A 16,758-nucleotide genomic window follows, 5' to 3' on the forward strand; every position below is an offset into this window, starting at 1 on the left:
CTAATCACAGGGTGGCTGTCCCACCAGTACACTGCCGGCTGAGGGCCATGCCTACCCCTCCACTGGTGCATCCATCATGCTGGCCATCCTGTTACTCCCTCCCCACCCACCTGACTAGAAGGCTAGGGGTACATGGGGATGCATTAGGAGGAGCATTTCCAGCAGATCTAGAGAAGTTATTATTCCCTCCTATTCGGCACTGGTCAGGCCACATCTGGAGTATTGCATCCAGTTCTGGGCCCCCCAATAGAAAACGGATGTGGACGCATTGGAGAGGGTTCAGCAGAGGGCAATCAAATTGATAAGGGAGCTGGAGCACATGACCTATGAGGAGAGGCTGAGAGGTTTGGCATTATTTATTCTGCAGAAGAGAAGAGTGAGGGGAGATTTGATAGCAGCCTTCAGCTTCCTCAAGTGGGGTTATAAAGAGAATGGAGAGAGGCTGTCCTCAGTGGTGATGGATGGCAGAACAAGGAGCAATGGCCCCAAGTTGCAGTGGGGGAGGTCTAGGTTGGACATTAGGAAAAACTATTTCACTGGGAGGGTGGTGAAGCACTGGAATGCGTTACCTGGATGGGTGGTGGAATCTCCACCCCTAGAGGTTTTTAAGTCCCTGCTTGACAAAGCCCTGGCTGGGATGATTTAGTTGGGGTTGGTCCTGCTTTGGGCAGGGGGCTGGACTCGATGACCTCCTGAGGTCCCCTCCAGCCCTGGGATTCTATGATTCCTCCACACTGTTCCTTCTCCCCAGGCCCCAAGGTCCCATCCTCATGGTGCCCATTCCCACAACCCTCTGCCCTCATACCACCCCTTCCCCAGGTCCCATTCGCCTGAGGTCAGTGTTCCCTCTTCTCGCTTCCATCCATACACAGAATACACTTTGTTATGCACCAAAGCACATGTGAATGTGCACCACCAGAAGAAACTGACGCTGACGGCTGCGGGTAGCCGTGGGCACTCTGCTAGTCACCTGGTGGCATTTGACTCACTCCTGGGTGGGTGCCCAACTGCTCAGCTTACAGGGAACGCCAATCCACTCCTATGCCTCTTCCCCAACAAGACCCCACTTCCAGCTCCTTCATCTCTGCCCCCTCCCCATCACTCGCCCTTACAGCCAGTAAAACGTGCCGAGGTGGTATATGACCCCCTGCCCCACCTGTGGTCCTCTGGGTCTGCTCTTTCCTGGTCCTAAAAGCAACAGGCTCTGAGAAATGGAGGTGTCAGAAGAGGAAATGGTGATGTAGCCACCCACAAATGGACTCAAACCTGTGACCTCAGATTTAGTGCAGGAGGATCTTCAATTTGAGCTAAAAGCCTGCAGACTCACAGCTAAAATGACAGAGGTGGCTTGTTCTTTCTCTGTGTAAGTGGCCTAAGTGCTACTGCCTGGGGCAATGAATCACACCCTGTAGGTGTGTGAGTTACACACTCTCCCCAGCTGAGGAAGCACATCCTGAGCTTCAGAGACCCAGATGAAATCCCAGATGTGTCTACACCGCTTGTAACCACCACCAGGTGGACTTGGGATCTCTGGATCTTAGCACAGGAGCCTCTACAGTTTGAGCTAGAAGCTCTCAGCTCAGGCCGTAGAGGTGACTCATTCCTTTTCTCTGTAAGTGGGCTAAATGCCAGTACATGGGACTGTCCACCACACCCCTAGATGTGTGGGTTAAAATGGGGCCAACTGCTCAATTAAAATGCGGCACCCCATCAGAGCCCCAGGTTCCAGCCAAGAGTTCAAAAGGGGCTTGAGTATGAAGTCGCTGATCTGCTTACGCACAATCACTCATTAAGAACAGTCACTGTCGGAAAGTCTTTGAGGTAGCGAATGTCATCATGGCTGTATTCAACAAAGCCCTACACCTGAGCAGGGCAATTGTAGTAGTGGTCGTAGGCATCCTTCAGTCTGCATAGACTATGAATCGCGCCCTTTATAGTTTCAATTGAGGACTTCATTTACAGCGTCTACTGTGACTATGACGACCCACACGAGAGTGATATTACAGAGAAGAAAACTTTGCCTCTGGCCTATACCTAGAGAAGTTATTATTCCCCTTCATTCAGCACTGGTGAGCTCACATCTGGAGGATTGCATCCAGGTCTGGGCCCCCACTATAGAAAGGATGTGGAGGCATTGAAGACGGTTCAGCAAAAGGCACCCAAATTGATTGCAGATAAAATAACTCAGCAACTGGAAGATGATCGTCGGGTTGGGTCAAAGCCGTGAGCATTTTACAAGGGAAAATGGCACCTCGACAATCTCCTGGAAGCCTTTGAGTGTGTCAGTAAAAGGTGGACAAACATAACGTGACATGGGTGATTTAGACTTCCAATAGGCCACCGAGTAGGTGCCACATGAGAAGCTGCTGATGAAACTCAGAAGCCAAAAGGAAGAGAGACAACGTGTTGTCCTGGACAGGGACACAGCAGGATTTTACTAAGGATACCTCAGGTGAAGTATTTGTCGCAGCTCCCGGATACTGGGATGACTGTTCCAGCCCCTCTGCATCCGTGCTCCCGCCTCCAGTTTACAGAGGGCAACTCGTGGTGACAGAAACATCAATATTCCCCCAGCATGTCCAAACCCAGCAGCGCACAGACAGCAGGCCCAGGTCTCGGTGGGAAGCACAGGGCTCTGAGCCTGGCTAAGTTTGCCGTCCATCTGGTTTTTGGCTTCTGTGTCCAGGTGCAGGTCAAAAAAGGGACCTGATGGCCCTACATTGCACCCAGAACCAAACGTCCAGTTATCCCCAGGGGGCAGAGGGAGGCACCAGATCACTATCCGCTGGGGCCAAGTCAGGCTCCCTGAGATGATCAATGAGCTACAGAGGATGGGGGGAGAGCAGCGAGTGAGGGGGCGGGGCTTCAATGGAAGAGATGAGACAGGGGCGTGGCCTTGAAGGTGAGAAGCAGAGCAGGGCTTCAGCCTCAGTGGCCCAGTTACCTGCAATTGGCGAGGTGGTGACCTTAACCTCAGCAGCAGCCCCTCTGGACTCCACCAGCCCCCATCTTGCCTGAGCAGCCATAGCTTGAAGTGTCCCACCACCCAGAACCATAGCTCTGAGATGTCCCCTCCCCTGGGAGAGGCAAAGAAGGGCCAGGCTGGGAGACCTGGGGCCAGTACTGCTGGAACTGAGTGGCTTGGCCTGGGTTGCCCTGAAGAGGCCCTACCTTCACCCCAGTGGTTGGTCCTGCTCCCTGCATGCTGCCAGGTCTGGACATGCTGAAGTGTCCCCATTTCCAATAGTTGCTTCTGCTGCTTCTGCCATCTGTGGCCAAGGGGATGACAGCTCAGCCCCCTGCACCCCACTGTCACCACACTCCTGGTCCTGGATCCAAACCTGACCAGGAGACAGAACGCAAAGGACGAAATGGTCCATTTCCACCTTCTAACAGCAGGGTCCTCAAGAACCTGCTCTAGGTCTTGTGTTCTCCAACACATTTCTGAACACTCTAGGAAGGCAGGTGATCTGGGGGACAACGTACTTTACAGCTAGACTAGCTCAGGAGTGAGCAAACTTTTTACATCAGGTCTCACTTCGCGTCCCTGCAATTAGCAGCCTCCCCACAATCTCTCTAATGTCATCCAAACTGGTCGATGGAAATTTCAGTGATGTTCATATGAAAAAAAAGCAAAACCAGAAACCTGTCAGCATGCATAAGAAAAGAAGTCTGTTGAATGTAAAAATTACGAATACGCATATATAAAACATATATAACGAGATGAACATGAGATCCAGCAGTCAATTGTGTTATGCCCCCGCTTAAATAATTTCACGCCTCCCCCCACTTTGTGCACATTTGGTCTGGAGCAGGGAGGACTTCAGAAAGACAGAACCCAGCCCAGGGAATAGGCAATCCAATTGTAAAGGAAATTCAATGTCATGAAATGCAAAGTAATACTCTTTGGAGGGGAACAGTCAGGAAGAAAGGTTCTTGCGAAGATGGGGTTTATTTCTACACTGCTTATTTTCTGTCAAAAGAATCTCTTCTGAAAAGAGATTATGCAAATGAAGCCCACAATATGTAAATCAGTACCTCATTTGCATTTTCAATTTCCCTCATTTGCATTTCTCTTTCAAAAGTGGAATGCAAGCGTAGACACAGCCATAAAATGAGAAGCGGCTGCCTAGGGAGGAGTACTGTGGAGCAGGATTTAGGGGGTCATAGTGGACTGCAAGCTAAATATGAGTCACCAGCCAGGTGCTGCTGCAAAAAAAGCAAGCAAGATTCTGGGCTGCATTAACAGGAGTGTTGCAAGCAAGACACGAGACCTCATTTTTCCGCTCAACTCAGCACTCGTTAGGCCTCAGTTGGAGAATTGTGTCCAGTTCTGGGCACCTCATTTCCAGGAAGATGTAGAGAAATTGGAGAAGGTCCAGAGAAGAGTAACAAGAATGATGAAAGGTCTAGAGAACAGGAGCCATGAGGGAAGACTGAAAGAACTGGGCTTGTTTAGTTTAGAAAAGAGAAGACTAAGAGGGGACTTGATAGCGGTTTTCAAGTATCTTAAAGAGGGTTACAAGGAAGAGGGAGAAAAATTGTTCTCCTTGGTCTCTGAGGATAGGACAAGGAGTGATGGGCTTAAACTGCAGCAAGGGAGGGTTAGTCTGGACATTAGGAAAAACTTCCTAACTGTTAGGTGGTTAAACACTGGGATAAATTACATAGGGAGTCTGTAGAATCTCCATCGTTGGAGATATTTCAGAACAGGTTAGCTAAACATCTAGCGGGCATGGTCTAGACGGTGCTTGGTCCTGCCATGAGGGCAGGGCGCGGACTCGATGACCTCTCGATGTCCTTTCCCATTCTAGTGTTCTATGATTCTATGATTCTATCGATGCTGCAGCTTCATGTGCAACTGTGATCCAAAAAGCAAAGGCAGCGTCAGCAGGCGTCAGAAACAGGACGGAGAATAACAGCGAAAAGAGGATAAAGCCTCTCATTCCATGAAAGGTTGTGATTTACCCCTTCCCATAACACAAGAACCAGGGGTCAACCAATAAAATTAACAGACCGCTGGGTTAAAACAAACAGGAGAAAGTTCACACAGCACGCAGCCAGCCTGGCGGACTGGTTGCCAGGAGATGTTGTGGAGTTCAGATGTGTAATTGGGTTCAGAAAAGAATGAGGTAAGTTGCTGGAGGGTAGGTCCACCAACAGCTATTAGCCACAATGGTCAGGGATGCAACTCATGCTCCAGACCTCCCTGTATCTCTGGCTGCCAGAAGCACGGACTGAATGACCAGGCTTGGAGCACTCCATGGCAGCTTTGTTCTGCTCATTCCCGCTGAAGCACTTGACATTGGCCATTGTCAGCAGAGAGGACACTGGGCCTGATGGACCTTTGATCTGACCCAGTGTGGTCATTTGACTGTTCTTATATGATTCAATGGCATGGCCTTTTCTGGACTCTGTGTGCAGCCTGGGTCACCCTGGCTTGGAAAGGATATTGCAGAACTAGAGGCTGTTCAGAGATGAGCAACAAGAAGGATTGAAGGGTCAGGAAACACTCTTATCGAGTGAGAGTGAAAAGATGAGGGTTGTTACCTTAGAGGGAAGATGGACATGACCTAGCCTAGGAAAGGGAGATCAGGATTGTCTGTTCTCCTTGCCTTGAGACACAACCAAAAGATGGAGAAACTTGCTTTGGTGGGGACCTTGGGGGAAGAGGCTTTAAAAAAGACACCAACAATTGGAATGGCTTTTTTTTTTTTGGCTGAAAGTTGAGGTGTTAGCCAGCCTGCTGTTTGTGACCACCTCTGTTCCAGGACTGGTGCCCGTACTGTGAAAAAATAACTTGCACTAATACCCGGTCACTATGTTGCTGAGATCTCTTCCCATAGAAACTAGCCACCCAGCCATTAACTCCTGCTGTCATTCAGCAGGGGAATGGCATCAGTCACATGTTTTACCACAAGTTCCACTTGGATGTACAAAGTTCAGAAACCAACCAAAGACCGATGCCCATGGGACATGGATCTGCTTCTTGCCAGCCAACTTCCCCGACCAGCCCCATCCAGACTGAGTTACTGTTCATCAGATGAGTCACTGTCTTACAGAACCAGCCTGTGAAGTTGTAGAATCACAGTCACTGAAGGGTTTTAACTCCAAGCCAGACAAACTCCTGTCAGAGCTGCTCTGGGTTTACTTGGCCCTACCTCGATGCAGGTGTCTTTAAGTCAAGGACTACATTAGAAGCAGCACTGCCTGCATAACTGGAAAAGTGATAATTCCCCTTTATTCAGCACTGGCAAGGCCCCACCTGGAGTACTGCATCCAATTCTGGGCCCCCCCACCACACATTGGAGAGAGTCCAGAGCATCATGGGAGTTGTAGTTTGGGTGGGCCTCGTGCCTTCTGTCTCCTATATTGTGGGCTCTCCAGGTGGACTTCATCTCTCATAATGCACCAAAGTCCCTAGTCATTGTTTGTCAGAGGCTGGAAATGGATGGCAAGAGAGGGATCTCTTGTCCTGTCTACTCCCTCTGGGGCATCTGGCCTTGGCCACTGTCAACAGACAGGGTACTGGGCTAGCTGGACCTTTGATCTGAGCCACTGTGGCTGTCCTTATGTTCTTATAAGCCTGGACTCATGGGTTCGATTCTTGGCTCTGTTACTAATTGCTTGGATGAGTCATTTCCCCTCTCAGCGCCTCAGTTTCCCAATCAGTGAAACAGAAGTCCTGCTATTGGGCCACCAAGCGGGGGATGAGGCTCCGTCAATGGCAGTGATGTGCTCTGAGGTCAGGCACATGCCCCTGAAGAGAAGAAAGGAGGCCCCTGGATGGTCTAGAGCCTCCCTGAAGCTGCAGGGCTCGCCTGCCATGGGGTCCCGCTGCCCCCTGCCTGCCCAACCTCCAAACATGCAGGTGGTCAGGAAGAGTGGGCGCCTCCAACTCCCATACACAGCTGGGGGCAGAGGGACCCATAGAAAAATCAGTCAAGGGTCACTTGCAAGTGGGGAGCAAAACCTCCTGCCGTGTCCCCCTCACACTCCAGCCCCACAGAGGGAGAGGTGCTGAGGCTCAGGACTTTCCACCAGGGCTGGATTAATTCTTCTTTTGTGGGGCTGCCGAGGCTCTGGGGTGGGGCCAAAAATAAGGGGTTCAGTGCAAGGGAGGGAGCTGCTGGGAAGCAGGATGTGTCTGGGCAGGAGGAAGGATGCAGGAGCGGGCTGAGGGTGCAGAGTCAGGCAGGAGGTTGGGTGCAGGATGGAGCAGGGGATTTGAAGAGTTCCCTGGCGCAGTTCCCATTTGGCGGGAAACCCCACTGCAGTTGAAGTCCCCTCCCCCTGTTGCTCCCATTGGCTGTGATTCATGGCCAATGGGAGTGACAGAGGTGGGGCCTGCAGGCGGGGTCGGGAGGGAAGTCAGCAAACAGCCACTTGCCAGGCACAGCCAGCCACACAGGGGCTTTAGCCCTGGCTCCCCTCTGTGTCCCCCTGCCTCCAGCCTGCGGGCCGTAGGTTCCCCATCCCCGCTTGAGAGCCTGACCCCACAGGCACCAGGGGCTGTTGGAGGACAGAGCTAAAAAGCCCAATGCACAACTTCCAACCCACAGGGCCACCCACTCCCGGCACACGGGGGAGGTCAGGCTGGGGGGTACATGGGGGCCGATCCTGGCCTGTTGACCCCCCGAGAGTTGTAGGGAGAGTAGAGTCGGGGAGCAACGCTGCAGTTGTACCCCCAGAGCCGGCAAGATACCTGGCAGCAGCTCAAAAACAGCCCGACACAAACGAGCCCCCTTCTTTAATGAGGAGGATTTTATGTGCTCCTGAGCTGGAGCATCCAGGAGTTACTGCCCTGATGTTTACGAGGAGCGGAGAGATAATAAGGGAAGGGGTTTTTTTCCCCTCCCCTCCACCCCACCCTACTTCCCTACAGCTGCCCATATCCCTGCAGGGCTTATTTATTTATTTCCTTCTTCAGGCAAGATTTTATTTCTCTGCAGGGCCAAATCAAAGCTGAGCTACTTCTTCCCCAGCACAGACACCCCCCAGCCCCCCACCTTCTCCCCCACCCTGCTTTCCTCTCTGCCACCAGATAGCCTGCTCCATGCCCCCCACCCCCTACATTATCCCCTCCCTGCAAATTGCAGCCCGCACCCGCCTCGGCTCCCCCAGCCACTGCCAGTTGAACTTTTTGTGCCTTGCCAGCGGTTGCAACCCAAGCACATTTGTCTTGTGGCTTATAGGCTGCCGCTGCCTCCTTTTTATTGCAAGCTTGGTGGAGTCCTCCTTGTTAGATTGAATTACATGATTCACTGTTTGATGGTGCTTTTCTATTGCCTTATAAATTTTGTTTATTCCTTCTCTGACCCTTTATTTACAGCCTGGGATTTCTCGCCAGATACAAAATAAATTTATAAACAAATCAATTAAATATTTCTTCACAATTTGTCAGCCCCCTCCACAAAAGACACACAATCTTTCCAAGAGTTATGGCTGTGGGAAGCAGGGCACACGCTGCAGCCAGCCCCCTCTAGCCCCACGGCAGACCCCAGGGCCTCCCAGCACACAGTTTCCGCTGACTCAGCTCAGAAGGTGAGGAGCAAGTGGTTGGTGCAGGGGGCATGCAGAGGGAGGTTTCTTCATGTCAGAGTAAGGGGCAAGGGCTGGGAATTTTGGAAGCTTTAAGGACGTGGGTGTATGTGATGGGTAGGAGGCAGGCACAGGTTGGGGGTGAGAGCTGGAGTAGCACACTGGTCTCTGTATGCACTTGTGTGTCCACTAAGGAGAGATCCCAATGCCAATTAGAGGACGTGTTTTGTTTCTATGAGCAGTGCACATTTACCCACGCCTCAGTGCACACAGAAAAATTTAGTCTATACATGGCTGGAAAAAATCTTCACGTGGACGGAACAGACTAGAGGGAACATTGGAGCAGAAGCAGCCAGAGGGCCTTCCAGTTGCAGGATTGCTTGGGAGTTGGCAGGCCGTGAGCTTGGAGGATGTCTCTGCCCAACGGGGGTTGGACTGCAGCTCTTGAGCGCAACTGGATCCAATCTACACCGCATTGCTGTAAGATAGACAGATAGATAGATAGATGGCTCTGGAGGGGGACAGACGGCTGGATGGACTGAGGGGGGCTGTACAGCAATGGGAGAAAGGAGGCTGGGAGAGATTGAAGGTCTCTGTGGAGAGGGATGGACTAAGAGCTCTGCACAGGGAGAGAAAGATGGAAGGATGGATGGATGGACAGATGGCTGGGGGGGTCTGTGTGGCAGTAGATGGATGGATTGAGGGGCTGAATGAGGATAGATAGATAGATAGATAGATAGGCAGGCCACCCTGAGGCTGAAAATCTGGATCTCAATTTCTCCCCAGAATGTCTGGATTGGGTCTGTCATAGGCCAGATCTCCAGCTGCAACCACAAATGCAGTGTCGCTGTGAGGGAGACATCAGCACACACACGCACAAACACACACACTGGGGGAAGAGCATTTTACCCTCTCTCTGCTTCTAAAGCCAAAGGACACCACCGTGGTCAGCTCCTCTGACCTCCTGCATTGCACAGACCAGAGACCTGCCCCCAAAGACTTCCTCGGGCAGAGCTCTTAGGACCAGCTCTTGCCTTGGTGTGAAAACAGTTAGTGAGGGAACCCCCCTCCAGTTACTTACCCACCCAGCTAACATTGTCTAATTTGTCTAGCTTCAGATTCCAGCTATTGGAACCTCTTCAACCAAAGAGACAATGACCCAATAGTTGTTGGCACTGTACTTCCCAACTGTTTGTATCACCAGGGTTCCCTCTAATTTTTTCCATCCGTGGGTGGAATAAATTTTGTTACATGCACCAAGACATGTTCAGCTGTGCACCACCCATAGAAATACATGCTGCCAGCTGTTGGCGGCTGTAGGCATGCTGCTAATCAGCTGGGCAGTACCAGAATCTCTCCTGGCTGGCCGGCCCAGCATTTGGTTTACAGGGAACACTGGCTGTCACCCTTTTACCTTCTGCTTACATAAATCGATTGAGCTCCTGGTGTCTGGCAGGATAGGGAAGGTTGATTAACCCTTTCCTTAGCTCCTAGCTCTGCTCGGGACCCTTCTCGGTTCATCAATATCCAGCTTGAGCCCCGGAACCAGACACTGATTCCAGCACGACTGCCAAACAGAGGTCTTGTGACCGACCCACGATTCCCAGGCTGCCTGTGGTCACAGCTGAGCTCATGTTCAGCAGATTATCCACCATGGCTTCCCCACAGGTGCGCCCTGGCGCTTCCTGGTGAGAGCTGGCTGCGGCACCTAGCTGCAGGAGGACCTGGGGTGCACTCCCAGCTGGGCTCCTGGGTGTCTCCTGCAATCTGTTGCACTAAGCAGCAGGCAGGTGAAAGGGGCAGGATGGGGTGTTCCCCCACACCAGTCCAAGACTGCCCAAAGCACAAGCCCCCTGTCCCAGGGTGCCATTCTTAGCGAGACTGCTTGTCGCTGGCCCTTCCCCTTCCATCACTCTCAGGGACCAAGAGGAAAGTGCACAGCTCACCTGCCTTCCTCTCCCTCCTGGCTGGTGTGGGAGGAGGCAAAGGAGTCAGTGACCCACGCTGTGCACTTTCCTCTCACTCCCTAACAGCCGGAGAAGGAGAAGCACAGTCCATAAGCAGCGTTGGCAAGAATTGGGGGGGGGGTGGGAAGGTTCAGTCCCCGCCCTCCCTAAAGGGCGCTCTTTACACACATCCCTGCCCTGATCACGCCCCCAGTCCCAGTTCCTACATCCCCCTCCACACTCACCCAGCCCCCTGCCCAGAGCCCCTCCCCACAGCCCATAGCCCTGACTCCTGCATCCCCCATCTTCAACCCCTACCCTGAGCCCACACCCCCGAGCCCCAGCCCTGAGCCCCCTGCACTCCCTCCCGCACTCCAATTTCTTACTGGTACTGTCATACCACCACCCCAACCCTCTGCCTCCCCACCCCCCAGGGGGTGAGGGTAACACAACAGTACCTGTTTTTAAATTTTTTAATTTTTAAATTTTAAATTACTGTTTTGAATTTTAAATTACTTTCACCCCTGATCTGACCCCTAAACCAATGGCTCCCAACCTGGGGTCTGCTGATCTTTGGGGGTCCACCAGGGCATTGCATGGGGTCTGTGAAAAAACTAAAAGTAAAAATGATCATAGAAAATAGAATCAGCTTCGATGGGGGTCTGTGAACAGTATGGGGGGGGCAACTGGGGGTCTGCTCTAGTGAAATGGTTGGGAACCGCTGCCCTAAATCTTTTTTGGTGTCATGGTATCCCAGGACAGAGTCTTCCATCATGGTCTATATTCTCTGTTGGACACATTTCACTTGGCTGTATTAAAACGTGTACTGTTGCCTGTATCCAGCTTACCGAGCAATCCAGAGCATTCTGTTCCGGTGGTCTGTCCTCTTCATTATCGCCAGCAGATTTACCCACCATTGCTCGGGTCCTTAATTCAATTAAGGTGTTGGCAGGAGGTTTGGGGGCACATAAAAGGAAAATGCACACGCTTTATTTAAATGATTGAATTGTTCAAAAATACAGTGCTTGTTTTAGGAAGTTAATTTTTATGTCAGACTTCTTGTAAAAAAAGGACGATTAAAATTTTTCTGTTTTTTTAAAATAATTTTTAAACGGGAATTCCATCAAGTGTATTTTTTCCCGTCATCCTATAAACTCTTTTCATTCACTAAGTTTTAATAAGAAAGGGCTCTAGTCAATTTGGTTTCCAATAACATTTTCTTCTAGCTTTCAAAGCTGAGGCATTGATTTAGCTGTGCCAAAACAGAGCACTGCTCCAAATGTCTCTGTTTTATCTCTTTTCCGTAAGGTGAATTGAGACGCAATCCTATTCATCAGAATTTTCTGGCTCATCTGGGTTCAATCTCTTTCACCATTCGCTCAGTTATGTCAGTTTTGAAGACTATGGCTACGTCTACACGTGCACCCAACTTCGAAATCGCTTATTTCGATGTTGCGACATCGAAATAGACTATTTCGATGAATAACGTCTACACGTCCTCCAGGGCTGGCAACGTCGATGTTCAACTTCGACGTTGCTCAGCCCAACATCGAAATAGGCACAGCGAGGGAACGTCTACACGCCAAAGTAGCACACATCGAAATAAGGGAGCCAGGCACAGCTGCAGACAGGGTCACGGGGCGGACTCAACAGCAAGTCGCTCCCTTAAAGGGCCCCTCCCAGACACACTTTCATTAAACAGTGCAAGATACACAGAGCCAACAACTAGTTGCAGACCCTGTATATGCAGCACGGACCCCCAGCTGCAGCAGCAGCAGCCAGAAGCCCTGGGCTAAGGGCTGCTGCCCACGGTGACCACAGAGCCCCGCAAGGGCTGGAGAGAGAGTATCTCTCAACCCCCCAGCTGATGGCCGCCATGGAGGACCCCGCTATTTCGATGTTGCGGGACGCGGATCGTCTACACGTCCCTACTTCGATGTTGAACGTCGAAGTAGGGCGCTATTCCCATCCCCTCATGGGGTTAGCGACTTCGACGTCTCGCCGCCTAACGTCGATTTCAACTTCGAAATAGCGCCCAACACGTGTAGACGTGACGGGCGCTATTTCGAAGTTACTGCCGCTACTTCGAAGTAGCGTGCACGTGTAGACGCAGCTTATGTGTGATTTGATGATTCTGTGTCTGTTCTGTTTGGTTTATGAGAAGCAATCCCCATTCCAGGCACAACCCATTTTCCTGGCACAACCAAACCCCTTAGATGGCTTTAAGTTATGGTAACAGGAAGCTGTATCCCAAATTTGGTTGTTCTAGCTCTTACCATTTAGGAGGAGTTCTTGAACAAGCAGAGACAGACAAACTCTCTCAGACATATTATATTATATTATATTATATTATATTATATTATATTATATTAGAAGATTTACCCAGAGTTGCTCGAGTCCTTTCATAGAATCACAGAATTCTAGGGCTGGACGGGACCTCAGGAGGTCATTGAGTCCAGCCCCCTGCCCAAAGCAGGATCAACCCCAACTAAATCATCCCAGCCAGGACTATGTCAAGCTGGGACTTAAAAACCTCTGAGGATGGAGATTCCACCACCTCTCCAGGTAATACACAAATAGTTTTTCCTAATATCCAACCTACACTTCCCTTACTATAACTTGAGACCATTTCTCCTTGTTCTGCCATCTGTCACCGTTGAGAACATCCTCTCTCCATCCCCTTTAGAGCCCCCTTTCAGGAAGTTGAAGGCTGCTATTAAATCGCTCCTCAGTCTTCTTTTCTGCACACTAAATCAGCCCAGATCTCTCAGCCTCTCCTCATAGGTCATGTGCTCCAGCCCCTTAATCACTTTAGTTGCCCTCCACTGAACCCACTCCAATGCATCCACATCCTTTCCATACTGGGAGGCCCAGAACTGGACACAATACTCGAGATGAGGCCTCACCAGTGCTGAATAGAGGGGAATAGTAGCTTCTCTGGATCTACTGGCAATGCTTCTCTTAATGCAGCCCAATATGCCGTTAGCTTTCTTGGCTACAAGACTAGCCACTGTTGACTACACTGTTGACTTATATCCGGCCTCTCATCCCACTGTAATCTCCCAGTACTTTTCTGTTGTACTGCTCCTTAGCCAATCCGTCCCCGGCCTGTAACAATGCTTGGGATTCTTCCGCCCCAGGAGCAGGACTCTGCACTTGTCCTTGTTGAACCTCATCAGATTTCTTTTGGCCCCATCCTCCAATGTATCTAGGTCACTCTGGACCCTATCCCTGCCTTCCAATGTATCTACCTGACCCCTACCTTAGTGTCACCTGCAAATTTGCTGAGGGTGCAATCCATCCCCTTTAACTCAATTAATGTTTGTTTTTGGAAAATAAAATGAAAATGTGCAGCCTTCATTAGAGTCATTGCTCTGGGGTGGGGCTGGAAGGAGGGGTTCAGGGTGCAGGCTGCCTTGAGGGGAGAGGACTACCCCAGCCCTCTCTCACCACAACAGCTTGGCACCAAGTGAGAAGCACCTCTCCAGAGCAATAACAAAGGGGAACAGCCGGCAATGCTCCCATACAAGCCAGGGAGGGGGCACCTCAGACATCCCACCCTCCCTAAACGTGGGTGGGAGATTTGGGGCTACAGCAGTCCCCAGAGGGTGGTGGGGAGACACCCCTAGCCAGCCCCATTCACCTACCGGGTGACTGTCTCTTTTTGTATGGTTCTGTGAGAAACAATCCCATTCCAGGCACACGTCCTTTTCCTGGCATAACCAAACCCTGAGCTTGAGCAGACGAAGCTGTATACCAAAATCAGTGACCCTAGCTCTTACTGTTGAGGAGGAGTTTTCAAACCTTAAGCATTCATTTAGCTGTGCCAAAGCAGAGCCCTAGTCTGAACAGACAGACACAGATGGACAGACAACAAGAAGTCCTGTGGCACCTTGTAGACTAACAGATATTTTGGAGCATAAGCTTTTGTGGGCAAAGACCCACTTCATCAGAGGCGTGAGTCATTGTGCATCTGATGAAGTGAATCTTTGCCCATGAAACCTTATGCTCCAAAATATCGGATAGTCTATAAGGTGCCACAGGACTTGTTTTTGAGGACACAGACTAACTCAGCTACCTCTCTGATGGACAGACACACCAACAGTCTCAAATTTATATTATATTATATTATATTATATTATATTATAATCTGAACAAAACATTCCACTATGGCGAAAGGAAAACAAAATATTTCAGTTCACACAATCATCCTCCGCTTTCAACTTTTCACTCTGATTTGGGATGAAACCCAAGTGAGAATTCTGAGACTGGCCCATGGAATGGAAAAGTCCAGTTTTCTATCCACTCTGTTGGCAACACCAGAGAGTGAAACACACGAGAAAGCAAAAGCCATTGCAGTTCAGGACTGCTGCACTGCTGTATGATCCAGGTACTCGTTCAGAGCAAGCGCCCCCCTGGAGCAGAGAGTCCCTCCTTCCTATGGGTCTGATCTCTCATTTAGCAAGCGATTATCAGACAACTCAGGGCCAAGGAGCTCAGAAAGGTTGAATTCTCACCAGTCCTAAGGGGTTAGATTTTTCATGCCCCTCCCCACAGAGATTTCCGTGCCCCTTACCATTGGAAAGTTCATTCCTGCTGCCCATTGATTCAAAGAATCCTTGGACGCTCCTGCCACTTCCCTGGTTTGACATCAGACATGTGTCCCTCACTCTCCAGACACATTACTTACAACCCCACAATAAAATGTGAGTATTTGCATTTCCCATGCAATGAAGTCCTAGCACCCATAAACTTCATTCAGGGAGGATATTACACACAAGGGCAGATCTGTCACAAAGGCAATGCAGGGACTGGATCTAAGCTCCCACTCGGAAGACCCCTAGAGAATTTGGAGCTAGCCTTTCCGTTTGTAGTCCAGCAGAGCAAGAGATTCCTAAGAGATCTCTACTGCAGTGTGCTAGTGTAACCCAGACACCTAGGTGCTGTGCATTGTCCCATGTAGTGGCACCTACAGATAAAACAAAGGAAACTCCCTTACAGGCTTAGCTGAGAGCAGGTGGCTTTTAGCTCAAGCTATAGCAGTCCTTGTGCTAAGCTCCAGAGGTCCCCAGTTCAAATCCCCCTATGGGCAGCTATGCTAGGTACCGTACCAACACCCAGAGCTCAAAATTAAATAGAAGGAGGGGAACTGAGGCATGGGAAGGCAGCCTGAGGTTTCCCAAGATGTGGTCTCTCCAGCGCCCTCACGGCTAGGCTCTAGCCCTTCCACAGCTTGAGTGTCAAGTGAAGCTGGACCCAGTGCTTTCAATGTGACTTTGTCTAAATTCTCATTCTGCTTGATTTATATTTAGCTAGGTTATTATTTTTTTTCGGTGGCTCCCCAGGCACAGCCAGTTTGCTGTGGGGCACACGCAAATCACTCTTGTGTTGGGTTCTTTCCGAACATGCCGGAGAAAGCCAGCGGCTTTACAGATGGGCTGTTATTCCCACTGAGAGACAAACGAGGCTGCAGAAAGACTGTTTACACTGCATATAAAAAGAAGTCCTTTTCCAATGATTTATATCCCAGGCACGGAAGAGCTGGCCTTCTCTGCTCTCTTGCCTGTGTCATGGAATTCAAGGGACCGGCAGGCATGTAAGGACAGGCGGCCTAGTGGTTACAGACAAGCACGGGGAGTCAGGCTCCATATGCAGGGCTGAAAGGGAGTGATGTCTTTTACGCATTCTTTGTGATATAGTAGCAGTTAGAGCAGGGGTGGGCAACATTCGTTGATGGGGACAGACAGTACTACCAGATTTTGGTAAATGGACAAGGGCTGTGCTTTTCTGTAGGGGGGGGTGTTGGGTCTGGGATGGAGGTTGGGCGCAGAAGGGAGCTCAGGGTAGGGGGCTGGGGTGCAGGAGAGAGTGTGGGGTCTGAGAGGGCATCTGGGTGAAGGAGGGGGTCGTGACTTGGGGCAGGGGATTGTGGTGCAGGTTCCAAGGGTGGGTATGGGTGCCAGAGAGGACTCTGGCCTGGGGGAGAGATATGGGAAGAGGTGCAGCATCTGGGAGGGATTTGGGGTGCAGGATGGGGGCTAAGCCGCTTCTGTCCATCAGCACTCTGAGGTAGGCTTCCCCACCTGCCAGCAGCTGCAGACCGCCCGGCTTTCTGTGCTGGTGGGGAGGCAGTTATTGCTGCCCCGCCCCTGGGAAAATCTGTCTCCACCTATTGGCCAGTTTCCTGAGAAACTGCTGCACTGCCCTGCCCCCCAGCAATATATCTCAGGTCCCATTGGCCAGTTTCTGGCCAATAGGAGCAGAAGGATTT

Source organism: Carettochelys insculpta, chromosome 29 (assembly GCF_033958435.1).
Source record: "Carettochelys insculpta isolate YL-2023 chromosome 29, ASM3395843v1, whole genome shotgun sequence".
NCBI lineage: Eukaryota > Metazoa > Chordata > Testudines > Carettochelyidae > Carettochelys > Carettochelys insculpta.